The sequence below is a fragment of the Sciurus vulgaris genome (assembly GCF_902686455.1).
Source record: "Sciurus vulgaris genome assembly, chromosome: 18".
NCBI classification, from domain to species: Eukaryota; Metazoa; Chordata; class Mammalia; order Rodentia; family Sciuridae; genus Sciurus; species Sciurus vulgaris.
The window spans coordinates 22,710,029-22,737,629 of record NC_136479.1 but is presented as its reverse complement, the minus strand read 5'-3'; the positions used below and the strand labels follow the sequence as shown (position 1 = coordinate 22,737,629).

The 27,601-nt window shown below is 39.3% G+C and overlaps 1 long non-coding RNA gene across 2 annotated transcripts in view; it reads right to left on the bottom strand.

Annotated features, from left to right (window-relative positions):
* The window catches only part of LOC306649734, a 42,166-nt gene that overhangs the window by 11,780 nt on the left and 2,785 nt on the right, over positions 1 to 27,601 (bottom strand). The window contains exons 2-4 of one of the 2 annotated variants that reach the window (XR_013760700.1): positions 22,863 to 23,357; positions 21,757 to 21,846; positions 8,074 to 8,164 (exon numbers count right to left, since the gene is read on the bottom strand). This is a non-coding gene — a long non-coding RNA (uncharacterized lncRNA). Of the gene's footprint in view, positions 1 to 7,511; positions 8,165 to 21,756; positions 21,847 to 22,862; positions 23,358 to 27,601 lie in introns of those variants that run through there. The other variant, XR_013760701.1, reaches the window with a different exon arrangement.

Genomic DNA, 27,601 nt, shown 5'->3' with positions numbered 1-27,601 from the left:
ATGACTCAGGAGGCTGAGGCAGGATTGCAAGTTTGAGACCACCCTCAGCAAATCAGCAAGACACTGTCTCAAAACTTAGAAAGGACTGGAGATGTGACTTAGTGGTAGAGCATCCATTGTTCAATCCCCGGTACCACAGAGAGAGGGAGGGGTGAGGGGAGGGGGTAAAGGAGGGGAGAGGAGATCCTCAGCATCACATAAGAATAAATTAAAGGTATTGTGTCCATCTATAACTTAAATATATATATATATATATATATATATTTTAAATCAGCTGTTTTTACACATCAACAGGAGAGGGAGATTGAGATTATAAATTACTCAAGAAGATATAACAATTGCAAACATCTTTGTAGCAAATAGTAGAGTTCCTAAAACGTGAAAAAAAAAAAAAAAAAAAAGACAGAATTGAGGGGAGAAATAGTAGTAGCTGGAGACTTCAATGTGTGAGCGATGAGCCTCCAAGTCATTGGCTGATCCTGCTGTGTCAGCAAAAACTAAAGCTGGGAATCACTCCTTGCCAAAAGGCAAGAATGTTAACAGCCTTGACACTTGGCTCTGATGCTCACAGTTATCAGTCCTTCCACTACAATGGGCTTACTAGGTGCAAAAGAATAACTGCAAAAATGTTTCTAGCTCTGTAACTTTTTAGTCCACAAAGAAGCCTCTTGATAACTCATAAGCCTTGAACAATTTACAATGCCCCTATAGTTTAACTTCCTGATCATGAGACCCTAGATAATAAACTTGCAGAGCTAGTTCTGGGTCACTATTCCTCCATCAGAGTCCCAGCTTTACTTGAAAATGTCTGTGTTTTCCCTCCATTTCCAGTTGCCCCTACTTGAGATCCTTTGTTGATGCTGCATGGGTTGTAACATTTCAACACCCCCACTTTCAATAATAAACAACATCTAGACAGAAGAATAAGAAAACAGAAGACTTAAATGGCATTATAAACCCACTATGCTGGGCTGGGAATATAGCTCAGTTGGTAGAGTACTTGCCTGTCAAGCACAAGGTCCTGGGTTCAATTCCCAACAAATGAAACATACAAACAAAACAAGACAAAAAAAAAAACATTGTTCCTAACAGATATATACAGAACACTCCCTCGGTAACAACAACATTTTTCTCAAGAGCACATGGATATGTTCAATTAATCTTAAAATAAGTATCTTATCTGATCACAATGGAATTAAGCTAGAAATCAATAGTAGACAGAAAACTGGAAAGTTCATAAATGCATGGAAATTAAATAACACAAGATTGATTCAGGAACAAGTCAAGGATGCTCACTCTCACCACTTTGATGGGAAATTCTAACCAAACCATTTAGCCAAGGAAGAGGAATAAAAGGCATTCAGATGAGGAAAAGAGATACAAAACTATCCCTATTCAAAGATAACTGGACCTTTATATAGAAAATGCCAAACGTTCCACAAAAATGTTAATTAAAAAAAGTATGGCAAAGTTACTAGTTACAAGACCAACACAAAAACCAACTATGTTGGGGCTGGTGTTGTGGCTCAGTGGTACAGTGCTCACTTAGCACATGTGAGGCACTGGGTTCAATCCTCAGCATCACATAAGAATAAATTAAAGGTATTGTGTCCACCTATATCTTAAATAAATATATATATATATATATTTTAAAATCACCTGTTTTTACCATCAACAATGAACCATCTGGAAAGAAAATTGATGAAGAGATTCCATCTACAATGACATCAAAAATAACAAGGAATATCTAGGAATAAATTTACCCCAGGAGATGAAAGACTCAGACATTAAAAATTGCAAAATAGCCAGGTGCAGTAGCTTAGGCCTGTAATCCCAGTGGCTTGGGAGGCTGAGACAGGAGTATCATGAGTTCTAAGTCAGTCTCAGCAATTTATTGAGGTATTAAGCAATTTAGCAAGACCCTGTTTCTAAATAAAATACTAAAAAGGTCTGGAGATGTGGCTCAGTGGTTAAGTGACCTGGGTTCAATTCCTGGTTAAAAAAAGTTGCAAAACATTGCTGGAAGAAGTGGAGAAATCCCTAAGTAAATGGAAACACATGTGGACTGGAAGACTTAACATGATGAGGTTAGTAATTATACTCAAAGCAATTCAAAGATTCAATGCTATCCCTCTGAAATTCTAATAGTTTTTTATTGTAGAATTGGAAATACTAATCCTAAAATTCATTTGGAATTACAAGGGCCCCAAACAACCAAAATAATTTTCAGAAAGAAGAAAATAGTTGGAGAATTCACACTTACCAGTTTCAAAACTTAACTAGAAAAATAAAACTTAGCTATAGAGTTTACAATAATCAAAATACCACTAGCAATTTGACAGATATAAAAGTAAATGGAATAGAATCGAGAATTCAGAAGTAAAATGATGTATCTACAGCAAATTGATTTTTTGACAAGAGTGCCAAAATCATTTAATGATTTTTTTTTTTTTTTTTCAAACTGGGGACTGAACCCAGAGTGCCCTACCACTGAGCTTCATGCCCAGCCTTTCTTATTCTGACACAGGGCTTGCTCTAATTTGCAATCCTCCTGCCTCAGCCTCTAGAGTCACCAAGACTGTTCAATTTATAAAGAAAAGTTGCTAGGACAACTAGCTGCCCATATGCAAAAGAATGAAGTGGAACCCACCCATCTCCCACACCATATACAGCAATTAACTGAAAATGGATCAACAAAAAAGATCTAAATAAAAGAGCTAAAAGTATAAAATCCTTAGAAGAAAACACAGGGGTAAAACTTCATGACATTGGGATTGGCATTGGAATCTTAGACACAAAATGAAATCATGAGGGAAAAAATTTTTTTTTTCAGAGCCAGGCATGGTGGCATAGCCTGTAATTCCAGCAACTAGGGAGGCTGAAGCAGAAGGATCGAAAATTCAAGGCCAGCCTCACTAACTTAGCAAAACCCTGTCTCAAAAGAAAAAATAAAAAGCTCACTGGCAAATGGCCCTTGAGTTCAATTCCCAGAAGAAAAAAAAATTATATAAATCGGACTTTATGTAGGTGTTTACAGCTATAGATTTCCCTCTAAGCTTTAGCTGCATCCCATTTTGGTAGGTAATGTATTCATTTTCATTAATTTCCAAATATTTCTTGATTTTCATTCTAATTTTTTTTTAACCGTTTGGTTATTTTAAGAGTTTTTGTTTAATTACCAAATATTTGTGAACTTCTCAAACTTCCTTCTCGTTAAAAAGGTTATAAAGCACATTATGGGGCTGGGGATGTGGCTCCGTTGCAGAGTGCTTGCCTAGCATGCACAAGGCAGGATCAACTCCCAAAACAAAAATAGTAGAGTTCCTAAAATAGATGGAAAAAAGAACCAGAATTGAAGGGAGAAAAAGTAAAAGGCTCAATACAAGAACTCTCGACAGAATTAAAAGCACGGTGAGACAGCGAGTGCCACCTGCTCCCGGGGCCGCCTGAGCTGGGGCCCGGGACAGGTGCGGTCTTGGCCCTGCGGACACCAGGAGCCGCGCCGCAGCTGCCGGCTGCCCAGGGCGTGGCCAACCTCTCCCCGAGCCTTCCTCCACTACCTGATGACCTGACCGAGCACGGACCCCAGGGGCTGCTGGGTCTCTATGACGTCACGTGGCGAGAAGAATGAGGCCGCAGAGGCTGTTGGAGGCTTAGAGGGCCGGAGGCAGGTGGATGCCCCAAAGCTCAGCTACCACTTTACACAACCGGCTGCACAGTTCTGTGTCCTGGAGTGGCCGCCCTGTGCCATTTGGACGAGACCTCGCCCCATCCGATGGCCATGAACAAAGACCTTAACGGTGCTGGAAGGTGAACGGAGCCCTCATTACGACGTGGGGACCGGTTAGCGCCCGCGAGTGTGTCTTCCTTCTACCAAAGAGAAACGGCGCAGGGTTGCACAGTGGCAGAGCACTTGCCTAGCGTGTGCCAGACCTGGGTTCCATCCCCAGCACCACAAAGAAAAAGAAAAAAGAAATGGTGAAGGAACATGCCACGTTTGGCCAGCTGGAAATGCCCACCACCCTTTGGGAAGGCTTACTGGCCATTTGTAGAGGACCTGTGTATCCAGTATGAAAAAGCTGGTCTCAACTTTCTCCCTATCCTTTTAAAAGAAAACTTTTCCTACATCTGGACATCCTAGATGTAAAGAGGCTGGACTTAAGATAGAGTTAGAAAATAACGGTTCTGGTAAATGTCCATTTGTTTTAAAAGTTCAGAAATGTCTATTGGAAGTGACTTTTTAAACGAACTTGGTATTTTGACTTTAGAAGTGACTTGGGAGGCTCAGACAGGATTACAAGTTCAAAGCCAACCTCAACAACTTAGAGGCCCTAAGTAACTTTTTTTTTTAATGCATTTGGTTACTTTTTTTTTTTTTTTTTAATATTTAGTTGTCAATGGGCCTTTATTTTACTTATTTGTATGTGGTGCTGAGAATCTAACCCAGGGCCTCACACATGCTAGGTAAGTGCTATACCACTGAGCCACAACCCCAGCCCCAGTAACTTTTTTTTTTTTTTTTAATGCCTCAAAATAAAAAACTAAAAGGGCTAGGGATGTAACTCACGTGGTAGAGGGTCCCTGGGTTAAATCCCCAGTACCTAAAAAGTAAATAAAATGAACTACCTAGGAAAGATTGTCTTCTGAGAATTTGAGCATTGTAGCCCACTGAATTGTGAAGGGCCAGAATGCTCATATTTGAAGACACTTTCTAATTAGAACTATTGTGACATGTGTGCAGTTTATTCAAGACTATTGAGTACCTAGTGGACAAATTGAGTCTTTACTTGAAATATCTAGTGTTATGTAGATGTTTAGAAGTGCCAGTGTATGGTAAGTGTAGAGGTAGTAAAGTATCACTTTGTAAATATCTTTTTTTCTAAAATTCATATGAAATATTATCTTTTGGGAATGGAATTATCTAACCACCTCTGCGTGCATTATATCACTGCCTGTATTGTTCACTGGTTGGAGGTGACAGCAGGGGAGCAGTGGCAAAGGGTAATTTGCTAGGTGCATTCACAGTTGGGCATTTTCAAACGTTTTTCTGTAGGCTTTGTACATTTTGTTTTGCTGGTATGTAGTATAAATAATGGACAAAGGAGTCCCAATTTTGCAACATTTAGTTTCTGGATGTTAAAGAGGTTGCCAGTGTGTGACAAAGTTGCAAAGTTGCACATTTGAAATTCATAGAAAACTTGTTCTCTGTGATTTCTGAATATGGATTTATTCAACCATCTGGAAACATTACATATGCCTATACTTAGCCACTGGACTAAAGGCAGAGAGAAGGAAATGCGAGAATGGTTTAAGGCCAGAATGATCATATCAGAAGATCATTTTGTGTTTTGTGTGTGATTGTATTCACTAGGACTATGTGCATAGCAGACAAGTTCCTACAGGAAATATCTAGTCCTTGATTTATTTTTTTATTTTTTGTACTGGGGATTAAACCCAGGGGCGGTCTTAACCACTGAGCTACATTCCCAGACCTTTAATTTTTTTTATTTTGAGACAGGGTCTTGCTAAATTGCTGAGACGGGCCTCAAACTTGTGAAGCTCCTACCTCAGCCTCCCCAGTTGCTGGGAGTCACTGGGATTACAGGTGGGCGCCATGGCATACATATTCTTCAACAACTAATGTGTCAAAGGAAAAAAATTTCCAAGAGAATTAAAAAATAATTTTGAATGAATGAAAATTAAAACATGGATTCAAAAACGTATGGGATATAGCAAAAGCAGTGCTGGGAGAGAAATTTATAACCACAAAAGCAGAAATTACAAAAGCAGATCTCAAATCAATAACATTATTATACATGGAAAGGAATTTAGAGTCTACAAAACCCAAATTCAGCAGATGGAAGAAAATAATACACATTAGATTGGAGATCAAATAGAAGATAGAAAAACAACAGAGACAATAAAACTAAAATCTGGTTTGTGAGATCAACAAAATTGCCAAAATTTTAGCCAGATTAACTTAAAAAAATAGAAGACTCAAACTATTAAAGTCAGAAATGAACTGACACTGCTGGTGCCCTTGGTCTGCTTGAAGTTCAACCTCTTGGTGATGTCTGACCACCACAAAAACCACAACAGCACATGCTCAGGAAGATTTTGTTTCCCCACTCCCCAAAGAGCTGTGACAGAATGACAAGTCCTGCAGGTGCCCATGTGCAAGGGCAACAAGGTTCAGGTGGTTCGAAGACACTGCAAGGATCAGCAAATCAGCAAGGTAGTCTGGGTGCACAGAAAAATATGTCATCTGCACTGAGTGGGTGCAGCCTGAGAAGGCTAATGGTACAACCGTCCACATGGGCATCCACCCAAGCAAGGTGGTTATCACTTTGACGAAGATAGAAAAAAACTTTTTTTTTTCTTTTGTATGCAAAGCCAAGTCTCAGCAAGTTAGAAAAGAAAGGCAAGAATAGGGAAGAGTTCATGGAGAGAATGCAGGAACGCACAGAAGCTGTTGCACAACTGTGGTTTAACTGGATGTTTAGCATAGTATGTACTGCTTGGAACTTTTCAGGATGTCTCTGGAACATTTCATTGTCCTCCTGCTTTGTTACTGGTCTATGCCTATGTAAATCTGCTTTTGTAGTTTTGATTAATAATCTTATGAATAAAATTAGAACTGTTTTGTAACTCAAAAAATCATTAGAAATGAAAGTAAAAACATTATTATTGATTTTACAGAAATAAAAAGATTATAAGATAATAACTACAAATGGTCATACTCCCACAAACTGGATAACTTAGATGTAATGGAATTTTTTCTAGAAACACACAATCTACCAAAACTGACTCAAGAAGAAATAGAAAAATCTATAACTAGCAAAGAGACTATATCAGTAATCAAAAAATATCCCAACATAATGAAAAAGTCCAGAATCAGATGGCTTTACTGATGTATTACTTAAATAAACTAAAACCAATTTTTCTCAAACTCCTCCAAAAATTTGAAGAGGGAATATTTTCTGACTCATTCTATGATAACAGTTCCTGATAACAGTTCCAAACAAAAACAAGAAAATTACAGACCAATATCTCATGAAGATAAATGCAAAAATTCTCAACAAAACTCTAGCAAACCCAATTTAGCAGCAAATTAAAAGAATTGCACAATCATAACAAAGATTAATTCCTGGAATATGCAGATTATTAAATATAAATTGAATAATACAATGCATATAATAGAATTAACTAATAAAGAAAAAAATCTCAATGCTGAAAAAAGTTTAACAAAAATTTACATGTTTTATTCTCAAGATAAAGTACATTTATGAAAAATCCACAGTTAGCATCATACTCAGTGGTGAAAGAATGAAAGCTTTAACTCTAAGATTAGGAAAAAGACAAGGATGCCTACTTTCATCACTTTTTCAGTGCTGGGGATCAATCCAGGGCAAGGCAAACACTTTACCACTGAGCTACATTGTAGCTCTACTTCTACCATTTCTGTTTGACTTAGTACTGGAAGTTTTAGCTAGAGCAATTAGGCAAAATAAATAATGGCACACAATTGGAAAGAAAAATATCCGTTTGCAGAGGACATCTTTTATGTAGAAAACTCTATAAAGAATTCACACACACACACACACACACACACACACATATTTTTACTGTTAAAAAGTGAATTCAAGGGCTGGGGTTGTGGCTCAGTGGTACAGTACTTGCCTAGCATGGAAAAGACACTGGGTTCAATCCCCATTACCAAAACAGAACAACAACAACAAAAAACCCAACAACAAAAATATAGGCTACAAAATCAACACACAAATATCAATTGTGGCTAGAGTTGTGGCTCAGTGGTGGAGCGCTTGCCTAGCATGTGTGAGGCACTGGGTTGGATTCTCAGTACCACATATAAATAAATGAATAGAAGATCTATCAACATCTGAACTATTTTTTAAAAATCAATTTTATTTCTCTTTGTACTTTCAGTGAACAACCCAGAAAGGAAATTTAAAGACCATTCTAAATACAGTAGCTGAAAGAGAGTAAAATACTTTGGAATAGATTTAAGGACTGATTTGTACATCAAAAATTATGGAGTAAGGTGGCATGCACCTGTAGTCCCAGCTACTCAGGAGGTGGAGGCAGGAGGATCACTTGAGTTCAAGAGTTGGAGATCAGCTTGGGCAATACAGCAAGACTGCATCTAAAAAAAAAAAGAAAAAAAAGAAAAACTGAGACCTAAACAAAAAGATATTTTATATTCATTTATTCATTGATTAGAATACTTAATACTATGCGACAGTACAAAGGTGGTCCACAGATTCAAAACCCTCTAAAAATCCAAATGGTGGTGTTTCTAGAAAGAAAAGTCCATCCTAAAGTTCACATGGAATCTTAAGAGACTCCAAATAGACAAAACTATCTTAGAAAAAAAGTTATAGAGCTCACACTTCCTGGTTTCAAAACTTCCTACAAAGCAGCAGTCATCAGGGCTGGGGCTGGGGCTCAGTGGCAGAGTGCTTGCCTAGAATGTGTGAGGCACTGAGTTGGATCCACGGCACCACAGAAGAATAAAGTAAAGGTATTGTGTTCATATATGACTATAAATTTTTTTAAGTAGTCATCAAAACTGTGATACTAGATAAAGACAACACATAGACCCATGGAATAAAGATGAGAACCCCGAAATAAACCTCCACTCAGACCATCAATTGATATTTGACAAGGGTGCCATGACCATTCAGTGGACAAATGTGGACAAATGACAATCTTTTCAACAAATGATGCTGGGGAAACAAAATATTTACATGTAAAAAAATTCAGTTTTTTCTTGTATAGTGGCAGAGATGTATATTTCTGCATAAAAAGTGTGATGATGTACTTATGCTAAACTTTTTATAAAAGTTTAGTTGTAAACTTAACCCTTTTTTACAAAATAAATCAAGTGTGTTTATTGAACGGTGATTGCCTGCTTTATTTCAGAGGACCAGTGCTTTGATTTTTATTATGTTATATTATAACTGAACCCAAATAAATACAAGTTCAAATTTATTAAGATTATAATAAAATGTCTGAAGTAAAAAAAAAAATTCAGTTGGACTCAAACTGTATACAATGATTAACCCAATTGATCAAAGACTTAAGAGTTAAAATTAGAAATACTTTGAAGAAATCATAGCGAAAAATCTGACATTGGTTTTGGTGGTTATTTCTTGGATAGAACACCAAAAAGCACAAGTAATAAAAGACAAGATAGGTAAGTTAGACTTCATCAAAATTAAAAACTTTTATGTATCAAAGGACACTATCGAAGCACCAGGTATGGTGGTGCACACCTGCAATCTCAGCGGCTCAGGAGTCTGAGGCAGGAGAATCATGAGTTCAAAGTCAACCTCAGCAAAAGCAAAACCCTGTCTCTAAATAAAATACAAAACAGGGCTGCGAATGTAGCTTGTGGTCAAGTGTCCCTGAGTTCAATCCCTGGTATCCCCCTTCCCTTCCCCGCCCGCCCCACCCCCCCCCCAAAAAAAAAAACCACTATCGAGAAAGGCTTTTTTTGCAATGGATTTGCCACCAGAGGGTGTCATGAAAAACCACTGCTAAGTCAAATCCAAAATGGGAAAGGGAAAGACATGAACATCGTTGTCATCAGACACGTAGATTCTGTCAAGTCATCTGATCTACAAATGTAGTGGAATCAAAAAAAAAAAAAAAAATTGAAAAATTTGAGAAGGAACTGCTGAGATGGAAAGGGCTCCTTCAAGTATGTCTGGGTCTTAGATACACTGAAAGCTGAGACCCGCAAGACCATCAGTGATGTCCCAGGACACAGAGACTTTAACAAAAACATGATTACAGGCACATCTCAGGCTGACTGCGCTCTCCTGATTGTTGCTGCTGGTATTGGTGAATTTGAAGCTGGTATCTCCAAGAATGGGCAAATCCCTGAGCACGCCTTTCTGGTTTACACACTGGGTATGAAACAACTAATTTTGGTGTTAACAAAATGAATTTCACTGAGCCACTCTACAGTAGGAAGAGATAAGAGGAAATCATTAAGGAAGTCAGCACCTACATTAAGGAGATTGGCTACAACCATGACACAGTAGCATTTGTGCCAATTTCTGGCTGGAATGGTGACAATATGTTGGAACCAAGTGTTAATATACCTTGGTTCAAGGGATGGAAAGTCAACTGTAAACCACACTGCTGGAAGCTTTAGATTTTCTCCTGCCACCAACTCATCCAGCTGACAAGCTTTTGCATCTGTCCCTCCAGGATGTCTACAAAATTGGTGGTATTGGTACTGTCCCTATGGGTCCAGTGGAGACTGCTATTCTCAAGCCTGGCATGGTGGTCATCTTTGCTCCAGTTAATGTCACAAGTGAAGTAAAGTTGGTTGAAATGTATCATGAAACTTTGAGTGAAGCTCTTCCTGGAAAAAAAGTGGGCTTCAATGTCAAGAATGTGTCTGTCCAAAGGTGCCATAAACATATATTGGAGAAAAGACAGCCTCTTCAACAAATGTTGCTGATGTGACAGGCTGACATATTTGACTCCATGGAAATGTTATAGACCAGGCTATATGGGCAATGACAAAAAGACTATTTTACCCTGAGGCTCCATGTTTTATGTAGGAAATGCTTCTCCCATGGGAATACCTCGCTTCTGTAGCCATCAACGGTTGCTTAGCATAGCATGTTTGTCAACACAAAATGGCAATTCTTATATAATGAACAATTGTTCTCTTTTTGATTCTTATTTTTCCTAAACAATGTACCATGTCAACAGTGATGTCAACAGTGATTGTCTAGATGTTAGTAACCATACTTTAACTTACACCCAACTAAGGTCATTTTGACCCACTTCCCCCTCTGCTAATGATTTTGGATCTCATGATGTTAGTTTGTAGTTTTGAATTATAGCAACAGACACTTATGATTGATGTATTGACTTATGGTATAAAAACCCCTGCAACTCTATGTTTGGGGCTTCTCCCAATAGCCATTTTTGGGGCATTGTGTGAGACAGTCAGCTGGCTGGCTAATGAAGACTCTCAAATTTGGACTTCTCACTGGTGATTGGCCTGTTCTTAAGTTGTGCCCCACAACACCTGGGAAGACTTGAAATCCATTTGTAGCAGAATGAAATTAAACCCTTATCTCTCACCCTGCACAAAATTCAAAGTAGATCAAGGACCTAGGCCAGAGACCCCATACCTACTGAAAGAAAAAGTAGACCCAAATATCCATCACATCAGTTTAGGAACCAAATTCCTCAACAAGACTCCTAAAACACAAAATGTAAAGAATCAGTAACTGGGATGATATAAAATTAAACAGCTCTTTTACAGCAAAGGAAACAAGAACATGAAGAGAGAGCCTACAGAATGGGAGAAAATCCTGCCACCTTCACCTCAGATAGCCTTAATCTTCAAGATACATAAAGAACTAAAAAACTAAACTCCAAAAAAATCACAAATAACCCAACCAATAAATGGGCTAAAGAACTGAACAGACACTTCACAGAAGAATTATGATCGGTCAACAAATATATGAAAAAATGTTCAACATCTCTAACAGAGAAATGCAAATTAAAACTACACTGAGATTTCATCTTACTCCAGTCAGAATGGAAATTATCAAGAATATAAGTAACAATGAATGTGGGGATAAAAGTACACTCATACATGCTGGTGGAAATACAGATTGGTGCAACCAACCTGGAAAGCAGTATGGATATTCCTCAGAAAACTTGGAATGGAACCACCATTAGACCCAGTTATTCCACTCCTCTGCATATACCCAAAGGACTTAAAATCAGCATATTACAGTGACACGACCACATCAATGTTTATAGCAGCTCAATTCACAATAACTAAGTTATAGAACCAACCTATGTGCCCTTCAACAGATGAGTGGATAAAGAAAATGTGGTATATATACACAGTAGAATATTAGTCATGAAGAAGAATGAAATTATGCCTTTTGCTGGTAAATGGATGGAACTGGAGACTATCATGCTAAGCAAAATAAGTCAATTCCCCAAAACCAAAGATTGAATGTTCTCTCTGATATGCGGATGCTAACACACAATAAGGGAGGGGATAGAAGTTCATTGGATTAGGCAAATGGAAATGAAGAGAAGGAAGAGGGATGGGAATAGGAAAGACAGTAGAATGAATCTGACATAATTTTCTATATTCATAACATGAATGCACTACCATTGTAACTCCATACCATGTACAACCACAAGAATGGGAAGTTATGCTCCATGTATGTATGATATGTCAAAATACACTGTTCTGGCATGTATAACTAAAAAGAACAAAAAATTTTTTTAAAGAATGTGTCTGTCAAAGATGTTTGTCATAGCAATATCACTGGTGACTACAAAAAATGACCCACCAGGGGAAGCAGCTGATTTCACTGCTCAGGTGATTATCCTGAACTACCTAGGCCAAATCAGGGCTGGCTATGCCCCTGCATTGGATTGTCACACAGCTCATATTGCTTGCAAGTTTGCTGAGCAGAAAGAAAAAGATTGCTATTCTAGTAAGAAGCAGGAAGGTGTCCTAAATTCTTGAAATTTGGTGATGCTGACGTTGTTGTTAGGGTTCCAGGAAAGCCCATGTGTGTTGAGAGCTTGTCTATCCTCCTCTGGGTCATTTTGCTCTTCATGATATGAGGCAAACATTTGCTGTGGGCGTCATCAAAGCAGTGGACAAGAAGGCTGCTGGAGCTGGCAAATTCACCAAGTCTGCCCCAAAAGATAAGTGAATATTACCCCAAACACCTGCTGCCCCAGTTTGTTTTTTTTTTTTTTTTTTTTTAATTTAATTGTACCAGGGATTGAACCCAGTGGGACTTACCCACTAAGCTATATCCAGATCTCACTGAGTTGCTTAGGGCCTCACTAAGTTGCTGAGGCTGACTTTGAACTGAGATCCTCGTGGTTCAGCCTCCTGAGTACTGGGATTATAGGTCTGCACCACCACGCCCAGCTGCCACCAGTCTTAATCAGTGGCAGAACAGTCCCTCAATTGTTTGTCTCAATTGACCATTTAAGTTTAATAGTAAAAGACTGGTCAATGATGATAATGCATGTAAAACCTTCAGAAGGAAAGGAGAATGCTTTGTGGATTATTTGGTTTTTTTGTATGGCAGTTTTCAATTATTAGGGGTTTTTTTATAATTATTTTATTTATTTTTATGTTGTGCTAAAGATTGAACCCAGTGCCTCACACATGCTAGGCAAGCACTTTGCCACTGAGCTACAGCCCCAGTTCTTAAGTTAATAGTTTTTTAGATCAGTACTTTTTTTTTTAAAAGAAATGAGGATGCAAGCATTTTTTATTGATGATGTTTTGTTTTTGTGGTGCTGAATTGAACTCAGGACCTGGCACATGCTAGGCAGGCACTTCACCACTGAGCTGCTTCCCTAGTTCCGAAATCAGTACTTTTTAATGGAAACATCTTGACCCATGAAAACAAAAGCTTAATGAGGGGCAAAAGACAGAGTGTGTGAAAAAACAACTCACTAAATGGGAGAAAATATTTTTAAATCATGTTTGATAAAGAATTAATACCTAGAATATATAAGGATTTTCTACAGTTCAGAGACCACAAAATGAAACCCCAATTTAAAAATGGAAAAGGATTTGAAGACAACAGCCAAGAAGCACAAGAAAAAGATGCACAGCATCATTAGGGGAAAGTATATAAAAACCACAATCAAATTCCACTTCACACACATTAGGCCGGTTATTAAAACAAAAATGAAAAATGTTAGCAAGGATTGAGTAAATTACAATCCTTGGGGGCTGGGGATATAATAGCTCAGTGGTGGAGCAAGTGCCTGGAATGTCTGTAAAGCCCCGGATTTGATTGGGGTGGGGTGGGGGGGAGTGTGACCCTGTATATTGCCTGGGGCTATGTAAAATGCTGCAGTCGTTACCAAAAGCAGTTTAATAGTTCATCAAAATACTAAATATCCATATGGCCTAACATTCCACTCAGAAGAATAGAAATCAAGGACTTAGATACTTGTGTGCCAAGGTTCAAGCACCATTATCCACATAGCCAAAAGATGGAACCAAGCATATCAACAGATGAAGAGAGGAATGTGGTATATACTTATATACAATTATTTTTCAGCAATTAAAAAAAATGAAGTTCCTTCTGATAAATGCTATAACATGGATCAATCTGGCTAAGTGAAATAAGCCAGAGACAAAAGCACAAATATTTTATCATTCCACTTATATGAGGTACTTAGAATAAACAAATTCAAAAAGACAAAGGAGATTAAAGATCACCAAAGGGTAACCTATACCTGACAGGAGGGAAACATGGGGAGTTCTTACTTAGAGTGTCTGCAGAGTTTAACACTGGTCAGTGCCTAGGAATGCTTGTTCCAGGAGGTAAGAAGGACTTCAAAGAATGTGCTAGAAGGGAGGGTAAGGAGGAGGCAAACTGGCCACTTTCCTTATCTCCAATCTTCAGGATGGGGATCAAAGCAGAAGAACCTTGGCTTTGAAGTAAAGCATGTCCTCATAAAACATCTGAAGAAACTCACAGGCACAGCTGGCACGCAACCCATCCTGTGTATCTATTCCCCCAGCTTGTAAGTGCATCGTGCCCTCCATGGTCCTAGCCTGCTGTCACCATGGAGTGCGTGAGTCATAAAATGTCCAAATCCTCTCCAAGTTCTTTCCTTGGGACGAGAACTTGGGATCACTGTGCTGGGGCTTTCACAGCTCTAGAGTTGAACAGTGTCTTAGCTAATTTGTGCTGCTATAAAAAAATACCGGAGCCTAGGTAACTCATAAAGAATGGAAATTTATTTTTCATAGTTCTGGAGGTTAGGAAGCCCAGAATTAAGGACTGCCAGCATGTGTTGATGCCTGGAAGAGTGAGTACTCCAAAGGGTAGGAACACTTCATATTCACATGGCAGAAGAGCAAAAAGAGAAATTCCTTCCACCAAGATCTTTTATAAAGGCACCTAATCCCATTCACAAGGTAGGAGTCCTCAAAACCTCATCGCCTCTTAAAGCCCCGACCTTTCAATACTGTCACATTGGCCATTCAGTTTCAACATCTCAATTTTGGAAAGGACACCTTCAAACACAACACAGAGCTTCTGTCTGGTGTGATTTAAAAAAAAAAAAAAAAAAAAAAAAAGTGGTGGCACACAGCTGTAATCCCAGGTACTTGTGAGGTTGGGGCAGGAGGATCACAAGTTCAAGGTCAGCCTAGGCAACTTATGGAGACGTGTCTCAAAGTAAAATGGACTGGGAGTACTGTGAAAGAGTAGAGACCCACTTATAAAAAGAAAAAGGTAGAGACCCTCTGATATAAGACAAATATATCTAGGTAAGATTGACCAAACCAAAATGGGCATGAATAAAATCTTTGAGTTGTGCTGACTGTGGTAAATACAAGGACAGAAATACCCAAGATAAAATAATGTGGCCATGAGTTAAGGACATTGTGACCATTTCTGTGAAGCAACCCATCCCTCTGAACCCAGAAGCTGCTGGTTTCAGATATGGATAGTCTAGCTCCCCCGCCTAGCCTGCCCTCCTAACCTGCCAGGTGCAGCCTGAAATAGATAAACTGAAGCTTGCTGTTTGTATTCCATGAGAAAAAGAAAAAAAGAAAGACCCCTATTGTGAGTCTGCCAAGATTTTTTTTGTGGTTTTCACTTTAAAAACCAGCTTGCTGAAGTCACTCTCCACTACTGCTCCCCTTAATTGGAGTGGTGGTCCTGACGTCAGTCTGTATTTTCTTTTTCCCCAAAATAAACTTTTTTCCTACTTTAGTCTCTAGTGATCTCACTACACAGGGATAACAAACCCCATAACAAGTACAGCTCAGTGGTTGCACCACACAGTAAATGTAATTAGTACTGTTGAATTTAAAAATAGTTAAAATAGAAAGTTGCCTGGTGCAATGGCCCATGCCTGTAATCCAGTGGATCAGGAGGCTGAGGCAGAAGGATCTTGAGTTCAAAGCCAACCTCAGCAAAAATGAGGTGCTAAGCAACTCAGTGAGCCCCTGTCTCTAAATAAAATACAAAATAGGGCTGGGGATGTGGCTCAGTGATTGAGAACGCCCCCCAAAAGTTTACATTAATAGTGTATTGTAAAAACCATTGAACTATATACTTAAAGTACATAGTATGTATATATGGGTAAATTATATTGTACATAGCTCAATAAAGCTGTTTTTAAAAGTTGATAATTGTAATATTCAATATATCACCCTTTTCCTTTATGACTCATGCTTTGTCAAATAACTCTGTCTAGCACTAGATCCTGATGATTTTCCCATTTTTTCTCAAAGTTTTAGTTCTTACATTTTACTTTTAATTCTATAATTCATTTTGAAATAATTTTTCTTTTTTCCTATGCATGTTGAATTATACTATACCATCTGTTGAAAAAGGCCTATATTTGGGTCAGCTTTTTCACTGTTGCAACTAATAGATCTGACCAGAACAAGGAGGAAAAGTTTATTTGAGGCTCACAGTTTCAGAGGTCTTAGTCCATAGAAGGCCACTTTCATTCCTCAGGGCTCAAGGTGAGGCCGAACATCATGGCAGGAGAGGGTCATGGAGCTAGCAGCTCACATCATGGTGATGGGGAAGCAGAGAGAGACTCCCACGTGCCAGATACAAATATATACCCCAAAGCCACGCCCCCAATGCCCATCTCCTCCATCCACACCCCATTGCTTCAGTTACCACTCAGCTGATACTTATGGGGATTGATTGACTGATTAAGACTCTCACAACCCAATCATTTCTCCTCTGAACCTGCTTCCACTGTTTTACATGTGAGCTCTTCAGGGACATCTAAACCATAACACCCCAATTAATTGTTTTTCCATCTTAAACAACAACAATAGCAAAAAACAAAAAACTGTTGGGAATATTTGTGTGAGTCTACTTCCAGGTTCTGTATTCCATTCCACAGTCTTGGTTAACTTTAGATAAAACATCTGGAAAATGATTCCTTCCTCTTTATTCTTTTTCCAAAAAATATGTTTTTAGTTGTGGATGGACCTTTATTTATTTACATGTGTTACTGAGAACTGAACCCAGTGCCTCACACATACTAGGCAAGCGCTCTACCACTGTTACAACCTGGCCCCCTTTATTCTTCATTCTTCAATTTTTGTTCAAGCTCATCTACTTTCCTTGCCTTTTCATATAAATTTTAGAATAATCTTATCTCTATTACAAAAAAAGTATTGCTGGGATTTTGATAGGAACTCCATTAAATCTATGCACCAGATAGGGAATAATGATTGAGTCTTCTGTTCCTTTTTAATTTCTCTCCATTTACAGATTTCTCCTTTGATTTCTTTTCATTGATGTTGTAAAGTTTCGGTCATAGAAGTCCTGTATATGTTTTATTGGTTACTAATTATTAGGTTATTTCTTTTTTTCATACTTTAAGAGATTGCAGATGATTTTTTCCCATGCTGAGTATTGAACCCAAAGGCACTCTGCCACTGAGCTACATTCCTAGCACTTCTAAAAAAATTTTTTTGAGGCAGGTCTTGTTACATTGTTGAAGCTGGCCTTAAACTTGCAGTCCTCCTGCCTCAGCCTCCAAGTCACAAAGTTTACAGTTGTGCACCATCACACCTGGCAATGATATTGTATTTTTTTCATTTCAATGTCCACATGTTCATTGCTAGTATAAATAAATATAAGTGCTTTTGAACATGTTCATCTTAAATCCCTAGACCTTGGTGAATTCATTAGTTCTAGGAGTTTTTGTTGTTGTTGTTGTTGTTGTTTTGTTTTGTTTTTGTCTTTTGTGGTACCAGGATTGATCCCAGGGCTTTATACATGCTAGGGAAGCTTTATCACTGAGTCATATCTCCACCCTGTAGTATTTTTCTTGGTAAATCCCTTCATTTTTTTTTTCTATAGACAATTATGTCATCTACAAATGGTTAGAGTTTTATTTCTTTTCCAATCTTTATGCCTCTTTATTTCTACTCTTGCCCTATTATACTATCTAAAACTTATAGCACTTTGTTAAATGAGAGTAGTAATGTGGACATCCTTTAAATTTTGTTTTCCATTTTTTGCTAAAATTTACAGCTGAAAATTTACAACTGAAAAACATAAAGCTGATTTTTGCATATTGACTTGTATTCCAGAGCCAAATTAATGTATCAGTTTTAGTAATTTTATAGATTTTGCTTCTTCCTTTCTAATTCTTATGTATTTCCTTTTTCTTGTCTTAATGCACTGGCTAAAAATTTCAGTACAATGTTAAACAGAAGTAGTGAGAGTGGACATCTTTGATTTGTTCACAATCTTGGAAAGAAAGCATTCAATGTTTCACAATTGTGAACTTGTCTATAGGTATATCTTTTATCAGATAAAGATGTTCCATTCTATTGAGTTTAAATTTCAATTATTGTGTTTAATTTCTAAAAAGTTCCATTTGGGTCAGGCATGGTGATTACCAGAAACATGGGAAGCTGAGACAGGAGGGTTGCAAGTTAAGGCCAGCCTTCATAACTTAGGAAGACCTTGTCTCAATTTTATATTAAAAGGTTTATGTGGGCTTGGGTGTGTAGCTCAGTGATAAAGTGCTTACCTAGCATCTGTGAGGCATTGGGTTCATTTCCCAGCACCTCATATAAGTAAAGTTCCATCAACAACTAAAATGTGTGTGTGTGTGTGTGTGTGTGTGTGTGTGTGTGTGTGTGTATTAAAAAAGAAAAAAGGTTTATGGATATAGTTCAGAGATAGAGCACCCCTGGGTTCAATTCCCAGTTCTAAAAAAAAAAAAAAAAAAAAAAAAAAAAAAGTTTTATCTGTTTCTTTTCAGATCTGATAGGTCATTTAATGTTGTTTCTTGTTCCTTACAAATATTTTTCAAGCCCATGTTTTATTTCTTTCAACAATATAATCAGATATTTTATCATTTAAATATAATTCCAATATACTAAGTGTTCGCATGTCAGATTCTGCTTTCTTTTATTTCTCTATGTGGATATTTTGATTTTATATTCTCCTTGAAAATGTTTTGCAAGATTTGTATTTGCTTCTTCTAGTTATCTAAAGGCAGCCAGTCTGCAAGCACTCTATTTTCGTTTCATGGTTCATTTTTTTGTTTTTGTTTGAGACAATGTTTCACTAAGTTGCCCAGTCTGACCTTGATCTTGCCAACCCTTGCCTCAGACTCCAGAGGAGCTGGGACTACAAGTGCACACCGCAGTGTCCTGTTTTTGCAGACACTTTAAACTTATAGCTTAAGGGTTTTCGGTTTTTTTTGTTTGTTTTTTTTTTCAGTGCTGGGGATCGAACCCAGGGCCTTAGTGCTTGCAAGGTGAGCACTCTACCAACTGAGCTATCTCCCCCAGCCCGCTTAAGGGTATTTTTAACTGCAAAATTGATATAATCTGGAGCTACATATCCACCCCAGGGCTGGTGTGTCATCACAACATCTCAGAAAAAATTTCTTCCCTCTCCTTCTTTCTTCCTCACCAGGAACCTTTTTTTTCCAATCCCCTGAGGTGGCAAGGAACCTGGGTCAAATTACTCTTGTTCTACTGCTTTGGGCTCCCAGCCTTGGTCAAGGGACATCTCTTAATCACTCAGCAGACCCAGGGCTAGTTCTTTGTTCTATAATGCCTGCTTACATTCACCTATCCACTTGCACCAGTGCATGTTCACCTGGTTTGGCAAATGCCTTTGGGGTCACAGAATAAGTGCTTAGATTCTCTCTGGGTTCACACTTTCACTTAGATTTAGCCTGGTGATTCCTTACTACTCCTGTGTGTGTGTGAGTGTGTTTGCAGTACTGGGATTGAACCCAGGGCCTTGAGCATTCAAAGCAAGTGCCCGACCACTGAACTACATTCCATGCCTCTACATATATCTTTTTTAAGTCTCTTACATGATTTTATTTTCTTCCTTGTCTTAGCTAGAGGGTCTGTAAACACAGGCTTATCCATCCTACTTACAGGCAAGGCAAATATTAGTGCTTAATATGAATCCTCTGGTCATCCAACCCAAGTTAACCCTTGCCTGGCTTTATCCTTACTCTACTGTGCAACCATGTCATTGAACCTCATTCCAGACCTTAACTTTTCCATGGCTTCCACGATTTTGCCATGTTTTTCAACTGAATGTGTCTGACTTTTCTTACATTGCCACCATCTTCAGAATCCTGAGCCTTCTTATCATCACTGTCACTTCCAGAGGCTGCTCTTCCCTTCCCTCCCCCTCTTCCAGAACCACTTTTTTCTTTCCTTTGGGCAGCATCTTTGAAACTTGCAGTTGAACTCTCAACTGCTCCGGCTGTTGTACAAAGCCCCTTCATCCTGCAATCTTACTGTTTTCAGTGAGCAAATGGGTCTGAGTGGCCACCAATTTGCACCAGAAAGCATTCAAAAATTTCCATTATCTCTTGGCTGCTCTCAACTTCTCTTTGTATATTAAGCCTGTTTTAAAAATTCCTTTGGTCTCACAGGGTACTTGCAATCCCAGCTGCTGGGGAGGCTGAGGCAGGAGAATTGCAAGTTCAAGATGAGCCTAAGCAATTTAGCAAGACTCTGTCTCAAAAAAATACAAAGGGCTGGAAATGTAGCTCAGTGGTAAAGAACTCTGAGTTCAATCTCCATTACCCACCCGCTTCACACACATCATCCATATGGGGTGAGAGAACACCTTCTTGACCCTCAACTAAATTAGCAAACCTTGTTACATGCTCTGGTTAAATTTATGCTTCTCTGACTAAAAGATTCTATTTGCAAAATATTATAAATATTTATTTTCCTGAGTCTCCACACCTGCTCCTCCACTCCTAGCCTTTTCTATTTCAATTGATGTCAAATGCCCCTTTAATTGCTCACACCAAATCCTTAAAGGGACTTTCTTTTCTTGAGATGGGATCTTTTTATTTTATTTTTTTAGTTGTAGATGAACACAACACCTTCATTTTATTTATTTATTTTTATGTGGTGCCGAGGATCAAACTCAGTGCCTCACACATGCTCTTCCACTGAGTTACAACTGCAGCCCCTTAACATGGGATCTTGATATATGGCTCAGTCTGGCTCAGAACTCCAGGGCTCAATCAATCCTCCTACCTCAGCCTCTCAAGTATCTGGGACTACAGTCACAGACCACCAGACCCACTTAGAGATTCCCTTTTGCAGGGGATACTGGGGATTGAACTCAGGGGCACTCAACCACTGAGCCACATCTCAAGCCCTATTTTGTATTTTATGTAGAGACAGGGTCTCACTGGGTTGCTTAGCACCTCACTTTTGCTGAGGCTGGCTTTGAACTCATGATCTTCCTGTCTCAGCCTCCTGAGCTGCTGGGATTATAGGTGTATGCCACCACGATCAACAGAAATTCTTAATTCCTCTCTTTATCTCATCTTTTGGGAAATCCTGTGGGCTCTACCTTCAAAATGCATTCAGCCTAACCACTTTCAGCCAGTAGTGGTAAATGCATGTAATTGTGCTACTAAGGAGGTTGAGGCAGGAAGATCACAAGTTTAAGGCCCTGGTAACTTAGCAAGACCCTGTCTCAAAATAAAATAAAAATGGCTGGGGGTGTAGCATAGTGGCAGAGCACTCAAGCATAGTAAGAGAACTTCAGTTCAATTCACAGTACCCCCCCCAAAAAAAATATATATAGATAGATAGATAGATGTAGATATATAGATAGATCTCTATATATTTAGATATATCGATATATCAGATATCTAGATAGATCTACATATATATGAGCACCTTTCACTACTAACCTGGTCCAAGCTATCTTCATCTCCTGCACCCTGAAATATGCACTGTTGCACTAACATTTTAGCAGGCTTCCCTGCTTCTGTCAATGTCCTCTTCCATCGGTTTTCAACACAGCAACCAGAGCAATTATTTTAAAACATAAGTCAGATGGTGTCATTCTGCTCAAAATCCTGCAATGCTCCCCATTCCTGAGTAACAGTTATGCATACAGGACCTTGCAAAATCTGTACTCTCACCTTCTCCTCTCTCCAAGCCACTCTTTTTTTTTTTTTTTTTTTTTTTTTTTTTTTTGCTGGTGTCAACTATTCTCTCAGCCCGAAATGCTCTTCTCCCAGCCTTCTCCAATTCTTTGTTCAGATCTTACTTTCCCACTGGTGTTTAACCTGGCCTCCTATTTAACGATGTGATCTGCCCTACTTCTTTCTCACCCAAACCTTGTAACCACCTTCTAACACACCATATAATGTATGACATTCTTTTGTTAGAATGTAACCTTCAAGAATGCAGGAATCTGGAGCTGGGGTTGTGGCTCCGTGGTAGAATGCTTGACTGGTATGTGTGAGGACCTGGGATCGATCCTTAAATAAAATAAAGGTCCACTGACAACTTAAAAAAAAAAAAGAAAGAAAGAAAGAAAAGAAAAGAAAAAAAGAATGCAGGAATCTGTTTCCTTCACTGAGCCTCAGACCTTCTAACAGTGCCTCACACGTGGCAGGTGCTCAATAAATGTTAAATGCAGGACTGGGATTGTGGATCAGTGGTAGAGCACTCGCCTTGCCCGTGTGGGGCACCGGGTTCTAACCTCAGCACATGTAAAAATAAAGGTATTGTGTCCATCTACAACTAAAAATGTATTTTTTAATTAAGGTATTTTGTCCATCTACCACTATCATTATATATGATACATTTTTAAAAACGTTAAATGTAAAAATCAAACGCCTATCTACTAAAAAAAGACTACTAACAACAGCAGGTAGTGGGACCCAGGCCACGGGCATTCTTGGGCTTCTTGCACACCTCTGACAGCAGGTATTTTGGAGACACCGAATTTTCGGTCCGCGTAATCCTTTTCCTCTGCTCAATTACAAGCTTATGCTACTCAACTAACCAGTTAAATTCCTTGTTCTCTTTGTCCCTTAAAGGACCTTGACTTCGCGAACGGCTGTTTCCAAACGGGCGGATGGCAGGCAATTCGTAGGTGAGCGGTTAGCTTCGGCGGTTGCCTGGGTCACCGCACAGTTTCCGCCGCGAAAAGCTGAGGGGGAGGGGTGGGGCCACCTGGCCCCACCCCTAGCACGGCGTGGCCTGGGAGTGGCTTGTCGTAAGACCACGCCCTCAACCCGGGCGCGCTCAGCGCCCTAAGCCGTTGGCTGCGGGGACCGGGTTCCCAAGCGCTGGGCCCCCAAGCGCTGGGCCTGGCCGAGGAGGTTGGAGACTGGTCCTCGACGGCGCGGACACCCGAGCCCTGCCCGTTGTAATCGTCGCGGCCCGGCCCTGGGAAAGATGCCTCTGCTCCTGGGACCCCTCCGGGTTGTTCATTCACGCGCATTGCCAGCTCGGAGGATCGAGGTCCAGGAAATTCCGAGAAACCTCGGACCCTAGTCTAAGCCTGTTGAAAGAGGAATGGGACTCACCAGGTGATCTTCAAGGATCCTGTCCGTCTACAGTCCTTTTTTTTTTTTTTTTTTTTTTTTTCCCTTTTTCTCTTTTGGTACTGGGAAATGAAACCAGAGGCCTTTTACCACTGAGCTACACCCCCCAGTCCTTTTAATTTTTTATTTTGAGACAGGGTCTCACTAAATCACCGAGGTTGGTTGACAAGTCCCATTCTTATAGAATTCCTTAGACTTCTTGGAGGCTTGGGCTTCCTCTTATGTAAATGAATAAGCATGGGGAAGCCTAAAACTGACTCCAGCCCTGGCACTCACTTGCTGGATGCCTTGATTAAATTACATCCTATTTCTGGGCTTGTTTCCTTTTCATATTGTGTAGGCATTGGACTAGATGTCCTCTAAGGCCCTTTCTAGCAAACAGTTTTGATAATGTAAGTTTTTTGTAAATGTTTGATATTGTTATACAAATCGTTAGTAATTCACATCTTCTCAGCCACCTGCACTTTCTGTAAGCTTAACTTCTAGAGTAGAAAAGTCAAGTCTAGGTTGGCAGTTAAAAATAAAATAGGGACTATCAACAGATCCCTGAAAGATGGTGACTGCAACTCAGGAGATGCTGCTGGAGAAGACAGTGGTGTGGCCACTATGTTTTAATCCCCTCATTTTGCAGAAGAGTAAATTGAACGGCAGCTGAGTCACAATATAAAGAACCCAGGTTGGGGCTGGGCTCAGTGGTACAGCACTGGCCTAGCATGTGTGAGGCACTGGGTTTGATTCTCAGCACCACATATAAATGAGTAAATAAAATAAAGGTCCATCAACAACTAATTTAAAAAAAAAATTTTTTTTTAAAGAACCCAGGTTGTCCAACTTCATGATTAGTTCCTTTACACAGTGTTAGCAAACAGAAGGCAATGTATAAAAACAGGGAAAGAAAATTGCCCACAGAAATGGGAACAATTTAATTTGCAGCACTTCCCACTTTCATTTACTTAGGATTTCTTTTCTTTTCTTTTTTTTTTTTTTTTTTTCTTCTTCCTATTTGATATTGGGGATTGAACCCAGGGGTGCTTAACGACCAAGCCACATCCCCAGCCCCTTTTTTTATTTTATTTAGGGACCAGGTGTCATTGGGTTGCTTAGGGCCTCACTAAATTGCTGAGGCTGGCTTTGAACTCGGGATCCTCCTGCTGCCTCCAGAGTTGCTGGGATTACAGGCATGCACCATCACTCCTGGCTTACTTATGATTTCTATCCTGCCTACATTTAGGGTGACTTTCAAAGCAAAAATAGAGCAACAAAAAATAAAACAGATCTCTTTTTGTTTTTCCTGTTACTCTTGTCCCTTCCAAAAGAGGCTCCAAGCACACCTTCACATAATCTTAATTGATCACTCATCCACCTTCCAAAAAAAGCAAAGGGGGGAAAAGCCAATTAAAGCAAAAAACAGTATGTGTCATTTATACAAAATGTCAAGTTTAGGCAAATTTACAGAGATAGTACATTAGCTGTTGCCTAGGGCTTGGTGGTGGAGGTGGAGATGGGACTGAGAAGAAACAAGAAGTGACAGCTAACAGACGCAAAATTTTTTGGATGAAAATAAACTTTTATCCCAAAGTGCCCAGTGCCAAGATGAAAATGTTCTAAAATCAATTATAGTGATGGCTGCACAACTGTAAATATACTAAAAATCAGTGTGTTTTACACTTTAGGTAGATGAAGAATATGAAATGTGATTACATCTCAGTAAAGCTGTTACATCAAAAGCAACATCCCAGAAAACAAAAATAAAAAGAACCACGTGTTTTTGTTTCTTCTCTTTCACTCTTGGGAGATCTGGGGTGCTATTCTGGACCTTCTGGCCCTATAGATGGTTTTCCAAATCTCTGAGTCTGTCCATCTCCAGCATACAGTCAGAGGAGTGAAAAACTTCCTAGGGAAAAATCGCAAAGAACAAAGGGAATGGTGAAAAGAACTTCCATTTTTGTGATTTTTCTTGCTTCAGGACCACTTCAGGGATGGCTTATCATGTGGAAGTAGCTTTCTTTGTGGTTTCTTTTCTGGAGGAGTTCCTGGAGTGAGCATCATTTTAAGAGTTTATTCTTGCCAGGCTCAGTGGCACATGCCTTGTAATCCCAGCAGCTTAGGAGAATGAGGCAGGAGGATCACGAGTCCAAAGCCAACCTGGGCAACTTAGTGAGACCCTGTCTCAAAATAAAAAATTAAAAAGTGCTGGGGATGTGGCTCGGTAGAGTGACCCTGGGTTCAATCCCTGGTATAAGGGGGAAAAAAAGAAAGAAAATTTGTTTATTCCTGTAGCCAGGTATTAAATATCTACTTCCTTTATGTCTTCACTAAAAGTCCACCTTCTCAGAGAAGACCCAGTGGCCAAATTATTCAAATTTTGGACATTTGCCCTGATCCCCACATTTCCTATCTTCCTTTCTCACTTTATTTTCTCATTACTTTTTTGTTTTGTTTTTATGTGTCTGCCTTAGTAGAATTTAAGCTGTGAAGGGCAGGATTTTTTTTTTAACCTTTTACATGTTTTGTTAAATAACTATACCTACAGTGCATAAGAGAGTCCAGAGTAAATCCTTAATAAGTGTTTATTGAATGAATAAATGAATGAATGAACTAATGACCAGGTACTTTTGTGATAAAAGTTTTACAAGGATATTTTGTAAAACCTACCTGTTTGTGGTTAGGAGGCATTGATTTTTTCCTTCCACAGACCCATCTAAAAGAACACTGAAGTACAAGAAGAGAAAGCCTAGGATAACATTTAGGCAGTCATCACTAGGGTGGTAGCCCTAAAACTCATGGGTTTTTTTGTCTGGACCATTTCATACAGAGACACAGAGGGTAAGTGTTAGGCACTTTGTGACCACCAGGACTGGTATCTGATCCAAGCTCTCCCCCTCAGTGTCAGCTTAGTGCTTAAAAAATTACATAACATTTGAAGGCTTCACTTCCCTCTTCTGTGAAATAGGATAATACTTTCATATTTATAAGTATTCTATAAGACATAATATGAAAGCATCTGTCAGTCCCTGGTATACAATAGGTATTCAATAAATATATGGTTTCCCTCTCTGCCCTTTCTTTGGGAAGCAGATTCTTCCTCTCATGATTTCCCTCTGTTAATGTAGGCTTGTGGACTGGGATTGTGGCTCAGTGGTAGAGTGCTCGCCTGGCATGTGTGAGGCACTGAGTTCGATTCTCAGCACCACATACAATATAAAGATATCTTGTCTACCTACAACTAAAAATATTTTAAAAATATATAGGCTTGTTATTCTAGACTTTGAAGCTACATCATCAGTTTGATAAAATAAAATCATAAAAATCTGAAGTGTTCTCTTTGGACTTTGTAATGTTTTCTTACCTTTTTTTTTTTTTTTTTTTTTTTTTTTTTTTTCGGTGCTGGAGAGCGAACCCAGGGCCCTCTGCTTGCAAGGCAAGCACTTTACCAACTGAGCTATCTCCCTAGCCCATAATGTTTTCTTACTTCTGATGATATATTTTTTGATCTCTCTTGGGGGGGGGGGGAGTTAAAGAAGGATGGTAGAGAAAATTGAGGGAAAGGAGCTGGGGGTTGGCACCACCAAGAACCTGAATAATCTGACAATTCTGAGTCCTGCCCAGCATCCCTCATCATCCCTTAATGTGCCCTACACATGCTAGGCAAACATTCTACCACTAAGCCACAACCCCAGTCCTCAATGTTTTAAAGGAGCATGGGGGCCCTGGAATGGGTCTGTGTGCATTTGAAATCCTGGCTGTCTGTCACTCTTTGGGTTTAGGCAAGCTCCCAGGCACAGGAACCTCAGCGTTCTCATCTGCAGAATAGACATAGTCATAGTATTGTGGCATGGAAGCCAGAAGGAGGTCACAGTTATGAAGCTCTTTGCAAGTGTTTGGCTGAGAGAGTGCCTCAGTACTATCAACCTTTGGTGTCATTCTAGAGTTTGGAATTCAGAATCAGAATCCAGCTGGTGTTTTGCTCACTAGGTCACGTGGATACAGCTAAGCTCTGGAGGTAGCTTCGGCTGAATCCTGAGCAGAATCATTGGGTCGTGACATGTTTCCTGCTTTCAGGACTAGTAAGGCCTCTGCTCTATTTTCTGGGGTTTCCTCTTTATTCCTCTGTACTATGAAGGCTCAGGTGGGTGGGTGGGCTGTTTCCAACTGTGGCACCAAAAATTTGTCTGGGCACCTAGCTACAGCCCAT